Genomic DNA, 14,521 nt, shown 5'->3' with positions numbered 1-14,521 from the left:
GCCATCTGGGATCGTCTTGGATCCGATGTCCCAGCCGATATCCCCAATGATGGGCAGCAGTATGTTGTGGATGGCGGGGCACTTGATCAACGCATTCCATGGTCTCGTGGATCTACATACAGAGACATATGCCACCAGTACACTGATTATGTAACGAAGAAGTACGGAGATGCCATAGTCGTGTTTGATGGTTATGAGAGTACCAACACGAAGGATATGACACACCAGAGACGGTCTAAAGGGAATGCTGGCACTACTGTGACATTTACAGCTGACATGCGTCTCACAATGAAGAAGGAACAGTTTCTTGCCAATAGGCAGAATAAACAGCAATTCATTTTTATGTTGAGTGAAGAGCTTCAGAAGAACTGTGAGACACACCATGCCTCAGGGGATGCTGATCTCCTGATTGTACTGAAGGCCGTGCAGTCTGCTCCTGGCACCAACACTGTGTTAGTTGGTGATGACACAGACCTCATCGTCCTCCGATGCTACCATGCAAGCTTAGAATCGCATGACCTCTTCTTTTGTCCCGAGCCAAAGAAGAACACGAAGAAGTGTCGCATTTGGAACATCAAGGCTACAAAGAAAACAATTGGTACAGACATATGCAAGCACAACCTGCTTCTACATGCAGTTCTTGGGTGCGACACGACATCTCGTCTTCATGGGATTGGAAAGGGAGCTTCCCTCAAAAAGTTCAAAGCAAACAACACATTCCGTGAGCAGGCCAAGGTTTTTGATACATATTCAGCTTCCGTATGTGATGTGGCAGATGCAGGAGAAAAAATATTGGTGATAATTGACAACGGAAAGTCAACTGACACCCTGGACACCCTCCGGTATCAGCGGTACTGGGACAAGGTGGCTTGGAGCTCCTCTCACGTGCAACCACAGACGTTACCACCAACATCAGAAGCAGCAAAGTATCACAGCCTGCGCGTGTATCTGCAAGTCCAGGAATGGAAGGGATGTGCAGATGAACTTCTTCCGACAGACTGGGGTTAGCAGAAGTGTGATGAGGGTTTTGTGTCACTTCAGACATCAATAGCTCCAGCTCCTGAAAAGATGTAACATGTCATTAGGTGCAACTGCCAGGCTGAATGTAGCACCATGAGATGCACATGCAAGAAGCACAACATTGAGTGCACTCCAGCTTGTGGAAACTGCACGGGCTCTGGCTGCACAAACACTCCATGTGACAATGATGAAGATGATGACGACATTGTCGAGTTCTAACTTTAATACGCTTGATTTTTCTCAACATGTATAGTAAGTTTATAATGGATGTAGTTTCTGAGTTTAATGCGAATTTTCATTTTCATTTCGAAACCTTCGACAGGCAGATGTGATTGCCCCGAGTGGAATTGTGAATTTTGTCATGTTTCAATGATTTACATAATTATATTGTATTGCCATAGACTTGATTTCATCTTGTGTCTTCAACTTTTCTTTTTTTTTTTTGTCCAAGAGCCAAAATCAGTATCAGGTAAAAAAAATTTTCGGGACAAAAAAATTGACATTTTTGGACAAAAAAACTATAATTTTTTTATTTTACCCTAAATACATTTCACTTTTTTATAATCATTCTTGTACATCAATATACTGACCATAACTAGAAACAATTAGATCGCAGAAACACATATATTTACATATTAAAATATCAATCTTTACAATTTTCTCATTTTCCCCGAAGCCGGGTGGTGGCCATATTGGATTTCCATGATTTCAGGACTTCCCCCCCCCTCCCCCCCGGAGGATCCCTTCGGACTTTTTTTCTGTCACTGAAGACATATCCAGGAATCAAAATCTGTTGAGTTTGCTTTTGTTGCAATTTGTGTGAGGTCATCCGACATTTTGCTTGGACTGACTGAGTCAACCCACCTGGTGTTATTTCAACAGAACAGGGGATCAAACTCAAGACCCTCATTAACCGTTAAATCTACATGAGGCTTCGTTTGCAATTAATATCTTTCAAAAACATATTGCAAATAAAGAAGAAAATGAAAGGAAAAGTGATTCGATAAAACCCTGCGCCAAAGTGCTGCTCACCAATCTTAGCTTTCAGGGCGATCACCTCCAACCACCTCGCGTTGCATCCCATATCTGCTTGTGACTTCATCCCCTATCTGTTTGTGACTTCATCCCAGCAAAATGAACACATATATTTAATTATCATTTAATAGTATGGCAAACAATACGAACAAGGCACATAAACAACCCTGACACCTTGAGATGTACGGACCTCAGACTACTTCAGTTAATTGTTTTCCTCTGTTATTTTTTTTTCCTTTGGCCTTTGATGAGTCTTAACATGGATTAAAAAAACAAAAAATCAGTTGTAAGGCAGAATCAACGAAAGTCAATACGATGATGTATTCAGGTTATCATAAAAGCCAATAAGGTCGGATTATGTGGAGGGCTGTTCACATATTAAATAGAATCCACAGGGGGATGGGATGGGTGAGTGATTGGAGCAGGTTGTAGCACATAGGTGGAGCGGATGCATGTTTTAGCCGAAGTTATATAACCTCATAAATTTTTTGTAGCCTGGTGTTGGCTTAATGATAAACGTGGTGGCTTAACATCTTAGGGTCTTGAGCTTGAGCCATTGCCATGCTGCTGAAATAACGCCAGGTGGTTTGACTAACACCGGGTGATTTGACTAACACCAGGTGGTTTGACTAATGCCAGGTGGTTTGACTAATGCCAGGTGGTTTGACTTAACCTGCCATCCTTCCAATGTCAGCAAAATGAGTATCAGCTTACTGGGTATCATTTATAAGCTGGGTATATAAGCCATTTTTACACTGGGTATTTACACTGGGTATATAAGCCATTTAGGTATCCTGGATTGGAGTGGAGACCTGTCCAGGACTGTGCTCCTTAGCTAATGAAACTGCCTTGGGAGCCCTATGTGCCTCACACAGTGAAAGGAGTGGATAATTCTAAAAAAAAAATTACATACTGGCTTTTTAACTGCACAACCAGGGCAAGCAAGCAACTAAGGCAAGCACGTTGGCAACAACATTTGCCTCTGTATTCAAGCTGTAAGGCTCCTTTTGGACTTTAGTTCTATCTTCCATAACTCTAAGGAGTGTTTGGTTGGGGGACGGGGGGAATCAGTTTGTCTCAAAAAGCATTAAATACTTATTGGGGGTGTCATTAACTCAGCATTGCAGAATGTTTATCAGAGGGAAGGAGGTTGATGTAGAGATTTAGAAGAGGGATGGGGTAGGGTAGGGTGTATAAAATTTCTGAATATTGCATTATGTAATACGCTTATATGTGGACAGCCCCGAAGTTGAAGATTTTTTTCAGGTAAGAATTACATTGGTTTATTATCCCGCCCCCCTCCCCCCCCCCCCGGAGGGAGGGAGCGGGATGTTGTAATCGTCCGGTTTGTTACTTGGCGAAATCTTCGATTTTGTCAAGTATGTTAGCCTGTTCCGTTTGTTGGTTTGTTGCTTACGAAATCTAAAGATTTCTGTCCAGGACTGTGCTCCTTAGCTAATGAAACTGCCTTGGGAGCAGTCTAAATCGAAAGATTTCGTAAGTTTATTGATCACTTCCATTTCTGTTTGTTTGTTTGTTTGTGTGTTTGTTTGTGTTTGTTTGTTTGTTTGTCGGCACGATGATTCGAGAACGGAAGAAGCTACCAATGTCAAATTACACCATGTGATTCAGGAGGGTGATGGCTAGCGCTGATTAGATTTTGGTCAAAATCGGTCAAAGGTCAAGGTCACAGTGAGGTCAAACATAATTCCGTAAATTAATGTGGAGAAATGGAGTATGTTTGCTTCGCTCGACGTTACAAGTTCGTTTTAACTTCGATTTTAATTTTGTCTTCGGTTTTTGCGATCGCTTAGGACGCTTAAAACTCGTTTGTCGAAATTCTGGTAAAAATCGGATGTTTTGGAGACGTTTTAAGATTGTATAAAAAATATTTCACTCGACGCGTCACGGGTCGTCCCATGATTCAGTGCGCTCGAGCAGACACGTCGTTGAGTCACGTAAAGGTTTTCCGTGTGCGCGCTGACGGTGTTTTCGATAAAGATGGTGTTTAAAAGTCATTTTTTATCCCAATAAAGGTTATCGCCGCATGCCTGACTCGCTGAGCCGTCGGATTATGTAAAGATTGTTGGTGGATGGCCGAATATTACGATTTTGTGACTGATAAAATAATATTGAATAATTGCGTGGATAAATGGAGATTTTTGCTTCGTTCGACGTTACGAGTTCGTTTTAACTTCGATTTTAATTTTGTCTTCGGTTTTTGCGATCGCTTAGGACGCTTAAAACTCGGTTGTCGAAATTCGGGCAAAAATCGGATGTTTTGGAGACGTTTTAAGATTGTATAAAAAATATTTCACTCACGCGTCACGGGTCGTCACGTGGTGCAGTGCACTTGAGCAGAGGCGGCGTTGATCAGGTAAAGGTTTTGCGTGTGCTCGCTGACGGTGTTTTCGAGAAAGATGGTGTTTAAAAGTCATTTTTTATCCCAATAAAGGTTATCGCCGCATGCCTGACTCGCTAAGCCGTCGGATTATGTAAAGAATGTTGGTGGATGGCCGAATATTACGGTTTTGTGACTTTGATAAAATAATATATAATAATTGCGCGGAGAAATGGAGATTTTTGCTTCGGTCAACGTTACGATTTTTGATGGTTTGGTACAGAATCATCGTAGAAACTTCTGGTTTGCGTCGCTACCTTCTCGAGAGACAGTTTTTATTAGACAAGGTCAGAGGTCAAGTTGATGATTTCGTAAGTACCAGTCTATGACTGCTTGTTTGTTTGTTTGTTTGTCCGGTCATCTACAGCCCAAATGGCTAGACCACTCGTTCTTAAATTTTTACACCTGATAGGCAATCCACCTGAGACGGTCCATGTCCAAACCCCGTCTTAATCGGACTAAACATCACGAAGTGACGTCACACAACGTGAAAACACATTTTTGGACATAACTCGGTGACTGGAAGTCGTAGCAACTTCCAGTTGATGCCAAATTAAACTTCAGTCAAATATCTAAATGATTACTAAATGCATCGTATTACAAATTACGCATAGTTTTCACAAGCGTATGACCTCAAAGGTTTTGCCTATTGACGTCATTTCAAAAAAATATATTTACGCTCGTGTGCAGCCGAAACTACTTAAGCAATCGTTCTCAAACTTTAACACGTGATAGCCAATCTTGCTGAAAAAGTCTGGGAAAATCACATCATAATCGCACTTAACGTCACGATGTTACGTCAAAAAAGGTGAAAACAAGCTTTTGAACATAACTCAGTAACCGGAAGTCGTAGCTACTTCCCGTTGATACCAAAACAAACTTCAATGGAATATCTAAATGTTTTAAAATGCATGTTAGTACAAATTATCCACAGTTTTCGCAAGCGTATGACATCAAAGTTTTAAGCTATTGGCGTGATTTAAAAAAAAATTATATTCGTTCTACAGGTCACAATTCTTAACCGATTTGGATGAAATTTTAACAGCTGATAGAAATCCAGAGTGCAAAAAGATATGTGACTTTTGGTGATGTTCAAGATCAGGATCTGGATTCTGCATCACTTTATATTAACGCCCATTATAAACCAATGAGGAACTTTGTGAATTACACATGGCTATTTCTCAAACAGTTTTGCACTTTTTATATTGAAACTTATACTGTCTATTTATGCATGTAATATTAACATGTGCACAAAGTTTGATCGAAATTGACCCAAGGTCAAGCTCAGGGTCACCCAAAACATGAAAAACACACATATAAAATACATATTTTTGTTTTACAACATATTTCAAACCTGATAACGGGATCGTAAAGCTGGTTGAAAAGCAATGTTCCTAGGTATTTTCAAATATTTTCTACGGTAGTAGGGAAAGAATACTGGTTCTGGCTCACTTTTCCCCATGTAAATGAATGGGGGATTTTCAGCCATGAAATTTTTCTTTTTTTTTCCCCTAAAAAATAAATCCCCTTTTTAGCCCAAGGTATATTTATTTGTCTCCCCTTTTAACCTGGAGCCTGGTGTTGGCTTAGTGGTTAGGGTGGCAGCTTGGGATCCCAGGGTCCTGAGTTCAAATCCCGTTGGCTGCTGAATTAACACCAGGGGGTTGACTCAGCCTGCCATCCTTCCGAGGTCGGCAAAATGAGTGCCAGTGTACTGGTCCCGGTGTATGCCCCGGTTAGAATAGGTGTACCATATCCCTGTGTGTCGTAAGAGGCGACCAGGGTTGGTGTCAGGAAGGGCATCCGGCCATAAAACATTGCCTCAAGAAAAAGCCAAACCCCTGCACAGCAGGGAAAATGGCTGTAAAAACGGTCATTTTTTTATTTCCCCTTTTAACCTAGGGGCTCTCTATTCAAATAACCCATACAACAAGATAAAGATTTGTTAAAGGTGATTCGAAAGAAATATCTGAAACGCCTAAGCCCCGGGACACTCTTTATCAAATAACCAATGCATATTGTTTAGCTCACTCATTGAACCTATAAACATTTGTTCATTCTCAAATTCCTTCAATAGTTTAATTTTCTTTGCACAATAATCCCCATCTAAAATATTGAAAAACAAAACATTTGAATCTTTATATTTTTTAAGATACCCCTTTGTGCCATTACGAAATGATAAACTTCTCTTAATGATCTCATCTGACCACCTCCTGAGTTGCATATCATTTTGATATTGTAGTAAATTATTTTTCCATTGTTCAATTGATAACCATCAAATTTTTCAGTCCATTCAAACATATTTATTATTTTCTTTACATCCTCTAACTTATTGGTTTTTAAATTGATTCGCATATTTGTTTTATTTACCTTTGTTTTAGATATTTTTTCAATAAGACTTATTTGATATTTTTCACATTCATTATGTTTTCCATTTATATACCAAGACTGAGATTTTCTCCACTCTTTAGTTTGACTAATACTTGGTTCGACCATTTATATATTGTGAAAAACGCGGCGGAAGCCCTTAAAAACCCTAACCCATCTTCCCATCGTTAAAACTTGTGTCCATATGGAACACAATATTCTATTCACTCTATCATACAATACCCATATGGAACACAATCTATTTTATACACTCTATCATACAATATCCATATGGAACACAATCTATTCCATTATCTAAAATAAATCTCTTATCATCAAAGGCTCCTAATGCCTTTTTATTTACTTCTTCACTATATATCTTATGTTTATAACTTCTTATTGTATTCATTTTCCTATATTCTTCTTTGTTATTCATCAAACAATTATAATAATTTCTAAAAGTTATTGATTTCTTTATTACATATTTCTTTATTCCCTTTAACCTTTTATCAATCTGATCACCATACTTATAAGCATATGCCTTTGCTCTCAATCCAATAAACTCACTCATTACTTTTCCACCCAACTCATCCTTAAACTTACCAATAACCTTTTCATTCTTTTTTGAAAATAACTCACTCTTCTTACTAAAATTACTTGTATCATATACTCCAATGTTTTTCTTCATATCCTTATAAACATCATCAGTTTTTATATCTAGAATAAAACTATCGGTGTCCATATACAACAATGAAGCATTTTCACCATACTCTTTCTTTAAATCATTATACAAATAATCATACATCAATATCTTTGATAAATCAAGAACTGCTGTTCCAATATAAATTGGTTTATCCATGACAATACTTTCCTTTTTCATATGAATAGCAGAAAAGTTCTCTGAAAAAACCTCTTCTCTCTCAAAACTTGGTTTATTTATCAATCTAGAAGCTTCTTTCCAAGATGTTGCAAATCTAATGTTTTGCCTGTTTCTAACATTCTCCATTGTCTTTCCAAAGACAGCATTATTCATCAATTTATAGAATTCCCCTTCAAATTTTACTTTTGTATTTGTTCTCATATCTGTATTGAATTTAATATACTTTTTCATCCAAGGACTTTGTTTAAATTTTAAAACTCTATGAATTTTAGCTACTCTCAACCCAGCAGATAAATATTGTCTCAAGTTCCTTTGATGCAAAACATATCCCTCTTTTATCATAGAATGTTGTTAATAACTTTTCTGTTGATTTGCCTTTAATATTAAAACTTTTATGATAATCACTGAACCATTCTTTCTTTGGGGTTTCTTTCTCACATGCAAAAGGAAGGTCTTTATGCTTATTATGAAGATCACTCGGGTACTTCAAATCAACTTCAAAATAATAACCTTCTTCTTTGTCATTCAATTTCTCTTGAGAAGAAATAACAATATTCATCAAAGCCTTTTCATAATCCTTTTCTTCCACCCACTCTAATTTACCATAAGGCAGAGATTGAGACATTGCCCATCCATACAAATTATTAGCATCAAAGTACATCAAATAATTACTATCTTTTTCACTCTCATAATTTGGAAGATATTTATTATTTGCTTTAGCATATCTTTTGAACATACTTGTGATATTCCACCTCTCTTAGACTTCTCAATCATCAAAAGCATATCTACATCACTGACTAAATCTATATCTTGTTTTGTCATTTTCAACATTGCACTCCAAGCTAAACCAGGAGCTGTGAAATAGTGGGCAGGATCTAATCCATAACAATTTTTATTATGACAGAGTGATCTAAAAGCTTCAAACACATCAGCTAACAATAAAACATCTGTTTTTAGATACAAATCATGATATTCTCCAAGGTTCTTTATCTTAAATATTTTCCAAATTTCTTGTGCGTGTTTATATTCCTTATCACTTATCTCTTCTTCATAAAGGTTATTATAGAAACTTTCTTTTGAAGGAAGTTGTGTTTCTTTAAATCTCATAAATGAATCCATATAACCATAAGGATAAATTCCCTTACTTGTAAGAATTTTCTCTTTACTTTGAATTTCATTCCTTGTTTCAATTTCCTCTCTAGTTAGAATTCCCTCTTTAATCAGAATTTCATCTATAATCAGAATTTCCTCTTTAGTTAGAATTTCATTCTTGTTCGAATTTTGTGTATAATTAGAATTTCATCTTCAGTAAGAATTTCTTCATTCATTTCCCCATTAATTAGAATTTCCTCTTTACTTTGAATTCTCTCTTTAATCTGAATTTCCTCTTTAGTTAGAATTTCCTCTTTTGGAAAGAATGAATTAAGATTTGGAAAAGAGCCCGTGGAGCTTAGATTTGATGCGAGGTTGGCTAGTGGCGTTCCCATAAACTTGTAAGAATCAAGAAACCTTATACGAGTTATAGGTTTTGTGAATATCATTTTTGTAAATGAAATATACTTTTGACTTGTGTTTGTTATGGCAGAAATATTCCCTGGTGTTTTTGAAAGTTCATTTATAAATAGATGTGTGTCATAGTTGGCGCTGTTGTGAAGAAAGACTGGAATAAAAGAAGGTAATTTATAATTAAGATTACAACAGGAATGAGCGGGACCTCTATATTTACCAGTAAGATGACAATGATCCCTAACTTTAGACTCCTCAATTTCCTCCTCACAAATATGACAGATATTGTTCTTTCTAAATTCTAATTTTTCTTCTATGGTTAATTTCATCGGTTCATTTGTTTCTTTCATTAATTTACTTAGTCTTATACAATCCTTTTCTAATCGTTTTACAAACTCTTGTGAAGCATTTTTTCCACTATACTGTTCAAGTTTATTATACTTTTCTCCAACAGATGATTTGATATAATAACAGAAACCACAAGGAATATGTTTTTGATATTTATTTGTATATGGTTCTTTTGGATTAGGAGAAGCAGTATTTATCTTTTTAAGGATACATTCAAAATCAGCGTATATCACAAATGGGTGCATGATAGATTTATTATAATCTTCAAAAGAAATCTTTTCACCAGGTTTAGGCATTGTAATTACAGCTGATTTATGATTACTACAATATTTTGAATGTTGTTCTAATCGTTCTTTTGTATGAAATGAATTAAGACATCGCTACAAGGATATATTTTGTTTGCTGTTCTGAATACCTGAGAAGAGATTAATCTTGATAAATTATTGATGTATGTGTAATGTGAATTATTTCCAACACTAAAATATAAAAGATCAATGTGTGTTTCTTCATTTTTATAGTTGTTTGAAATTTTTAATATTTGAACTTTGTTTGTATCCGTTAATCCATATACATTAATAGAAAGATTATTCTTTTCTCAAATTTAGGAATATCTGTTAGTGGCATTGGGAAATTAAAATCTTTAATGTCCAAGGTATTCTCATATTTCATATATTGTTTTACTCTTTCTGAATTACATTTTGGTGGATGTAAGTGAGCAAGAACAGACCAGAGAAAACATTTATTATCATTATTCTTAATATTAACAACTGCCTTCTTTCGTTTTATTTCTTTTGGTAATTCAATATAAGAAGAAGCTTTAAGAGGGTTTGATTTTAGAATGTGTACATCTAAAAGATGATTTTTTTAATATTGAATCCACTTCCTACCACTGTATTATCAACATCCTCCTCTTGTCTTGATAGTTCTTCATAAACCCCACTATTCAAAAAATCTTGAAATGATGTTATAAAATGAAGATCTGTCCTCATATAAGGAGTTTGTTCTTCATCTTGTCTTTTCATATTCATTTTCACTCCCATATAAAACTTTAAAGTTTTCATTTCTTTTAATGTTTTTTTAATAAATTTTTCAACATCAGGTTTCACTATTTCAATTGATTCAATTATTGATGATGGACCGGGTTCTCCAAATTGAAAAATCCTTATTTTTATATGCCCTTTAAATGCCCCATCAGTGTTTTCAATATAATAGTCTCCTTTACTTTAAACTCATTTTTTCTTGTGTTTTTGTGATTGAAGATGCCTATTATAACACTCTTCAAAACATCCTTTGAGCAGGTATCACAATGTTTTCTTTCCAACTCAAGAGGGGATATTTTGTGAAATAGATTAAATGTGTGTTTGTTGGTTCGGAGGTGTTTTCTATAATGTTTATATTCGTGATTACAAACATCGCAGTATGTTGTATTCACCATATTTATATAATAAAACTTTGCTTAAACTAAAATTTCTTGATGAAAATTTCGTTTATTTTACAGGTGAATCTGTGCTTAAACTAAAATTTTCTTGATGAAAATTTCGTTTATTTTACAGGTGAATCTGTGCTTAAACTAAAATTTTCTTGGTGAAAATTTCGTTTATTTTACAGGTGAATCTGTGCTTAAACTAAAATTTTCTTGATGAAAATTTCGTTTATTTTACAGGTGAATCTGTGCTTAAACTAAAATTTTCTTGATGAAAATTTCGTTTATTTTACAGGTGAATCTGTGCTTAAAACCATTTTATCCTCCAACTTTTTCACTTAATAAATACAATGTTTCAAGACACAAAAGACAAGTTTCAATCAATCTCTTCATTTGTTAAAGATGCTGAGAAATATGTCAAGGATGTAAAATTGAACAAAGATAAATATAACAACTATTGGATAAAAACAATTATGGTGGATATGATGAGTTCTTCAATTTACTTCAGTGGAAGGGCTTTTAGTATACCTGGAAGAACATCAATTAAGGTATCTCTAACAAAAGTTTCTCCTCTCCTTCTGGCAATATATTCAAAACTAGAAAAGCAATGAAACAAGAAAAGGTATCAAAAAATAAAAACCTTATGGATGAAGCTTTAGAAAGAAAAGATAAGACCATCTGTAATATGCAAGGAGAAATTTGTATTTTTTTCAACAACCCTAAAGATATAAATCCTGATGAAATAAAGGATGTTAATATATCAGGTGAAATGACATTTAGTTCAATTGTAGTTAAGGATCATTTTAAAATTACCTTTAATATAAAAAATGTAGCAGTTGAATCTGTTAATGAAAAAATGTATATCGATATCGATGGTAATGTTTTTTCTACTAATTAAATGAGCCAATATTCAACTGAAGATTTTGAAGATTATGAGAGTGATTATGATACCGAGAGTTTGCATTCAAACGATAGTTATGACACCGAGAGTTTGTGTTCAAATGATAGTTATGAAAGTATAGATGATTCTGAAAGTATCGAAGATGATATCGAAGATGAATTTCAGTTTAAGTAAAGTTTTACTTTATAAATATGAATAGTTTACTCGATTTTGAGCCTCTTGAATTCCATGATTCTCCATATGACAAATTTGAGAATTGTCCTGCGTGTGAAAGAGGGGGATTAAACACAGAGTCAAAAGCCTATAAACAATGTATATTCTGTGATTATCTTCTAATTAATGATAATCAAAAATATAAAAAGGAAAATAATTCTTTTAGATTTACACCAAAAATGAATTACTTTACAAGATTGATTCGAGAAATGAATGTAAAGAACGAGGGTGAGAACACACCTTTCCTTACAAGGGAAGAAACTGAACGTATTAGAGAAATGTTCAAAGGATTGTTGTTATATCTTATTCATGGATGTGATTTTCAGGTAAATATCAACACAAGATATTGCATAAATAAAATAATGGATTATCTTGAAATTAAACCTGAACTTAGGATAAAATATAGAATTTCGAAAAAAGCCAAGAATAAATTAAATAACCTGTTTTCCAAATATATAAATGAATGATTTTTTACCTATTTGGGAAAATAAGATAAAATTTGACAACCATAAAAATCTCCCAAATTCATTAAGATGCCTCATAGTTGGTTCAAGTGGATGTGGAAAAACCTGCTTACTTTTAAAGATGCTCCTCACTCCCAACTTTTTAGATTATGATAATTTAATAATTTTCACAAAGTCGAGTTTTCAACCAGAGTATCAACTACTCTCACAAGGTTTTAATGCTGGTCTTCAAAAAGAAGATATAATCGGTTTATTTAAACTTCAAAAAAACCTAAATGATTTTAACATTGAAGATATAATACAACTATTTTGTGATACACAGAGATGTAAAAAGAAATCAAAACCGATAACTTGTATTCTGAGTGATAATACGGATGATATACCGTCTCCCCAAGATTTGGATAAATCCAAAAAGAACCTCGTTATCTTTGATGATTGTGTTAATGAGAGAAACCAAACGGTAATGGACAGCTACTACACAAGAGGGAGACATTCTTCTTGTAATTGTATTTATCTTAGTCAATCGTACTTTCAGCTTCCTCGTCGTTCCATCAGAAACAATGCTAATACTTTTATTTTATTCAAGTTAAATTCAATAGATATAAACAATTTTTGGAGAGACAATTGTTCTACATTATGTAGTAAAAGGAATTTGGGGATTACATGAAACACACGACTGAAAAATATAAATATATTGTTGTGAAACAAGATGAGATATTAAATGATATTTTTCAATAAATAAATGGATGCGAAAAGAAAGAGCAAGAAGATTTAGGGAACATCAAGAGTTGGTTTCAAAAGTTGTAAAACAGCAGGAAGACATAAAGAAGAAACGCAGACAGAAACTAACGGGCGAAGAAGCATTTGAAAGAAAACAAGAGAAATTTTTTAAACCACTTTTAAAAACTTCCCAAGGAAAAATGAAAGATGTTTCCACATTTCCCACGGTAGAATATACTCCTAAAAAACTTCAAATGTTAAAAGATTTCAGTCAAATGACAGAGGAAGAATTAGAGCATTTAGGAGAATTAGAATATGATGATGAAGGTTTATTTCAACAACTGGAAGAGATTAATCGACCCCCTGATTATATTGTGAATGCTCTTCAAAACAATGAATATTCAGCGGATTCAAAAACCAAAGCAGGACTCATTCCAACAGAACAATCAGCAATATTTCATCTTGTTCAAGAAAAGGTATTGATATTTAATGATGAATTAAGGTTCTTGGGTTCTGCTCAACCCCCTGTTAAACTAACTCCAAGATTAATGTTTCTTCTCACAAAAGATGGAAGACAAGGTTCAACTGTGAGGGATGAATCAAAGTATATTGATAAACCATTGGATATGGAAAATAATGATGATAGAGTATATATTGATCTGCTGAACACTCTAAATTATAAGGTTATTCTTTCTGGTAAAAGTAGGAAGAATGAGAAGGAGAAACACATTATTCAGGCTTTAAGTATCCTTGGTTCAGGTGTTAGTTTTCTTCCAAATGACCCATCGCAATTAGTTAATAGACTGTTATTGTTGTTAGGCAGTAAGAAGGCTGGAAATAACAATTGTTTTAATGAAGCATCAGCCATTTTAGACCAGTTGATGAACATGAAAATAATTAATAAATATCAATATAAAGACATTTTATCTCATATTAAATAAGATGAGAAGCACAATCCTTAGTTTCAATTTCACAACAAGCGACCACACATCTTCATTCCCATACCCACTACAACTTGACACAACAAAAGAATATGAGGCATCTTTATTGTCCATGGAAACTTATAATACCTTATTTAATATAACCGAGAAAAATGACAAGTTTAGTTATAATCCAGGAAGTGGATACAAAACGATAACAGTCTCACCCGGAGCATATGAGATTTCTCAAATATCTTCCGAAATTGCTCGTCTTATGAAAGAACAGGGTGATGAACCAAAAATATTGTTATAAACATTCAAAA

At 34.6% G+C, this 14,521-nt stretch overlaps 1 protein-coding gene across 3 annotated transcripts in view; it reads right to left on the bottom strand.

Annotated features, from left to right (window-relative positions):
* Positions 1 to 14,521, bottom strand: part of LOC147027249 (glutamate receptor ionotropic, delta-2-like) — a 675,131-nt gene that overhangs the window by 285,106 nt on the left and 375,504 nt on the right. The gene's annotated exons all lie outside the window — the stretch shown is intronic.

Source organism: Eptatretus burgeri, chromosome 5 (genome assembly GCF_056783735.1).
Source record: "Eptatretus burgeri isolate ZD-2024b chromosome 5, Ebu_testis_v1, whole genome shotgun sequence".
In the NCBI taxonomy this organism is placed as follows: Eukaryota; Metazoa; Chordata; class Myxini; order Myxiniformes; family Myxinidae; genus Eptatretus; species Eptatretus burgeri.
This window is presented reverse-complemented; position numbering and strand designations above follow the sequence as displayed.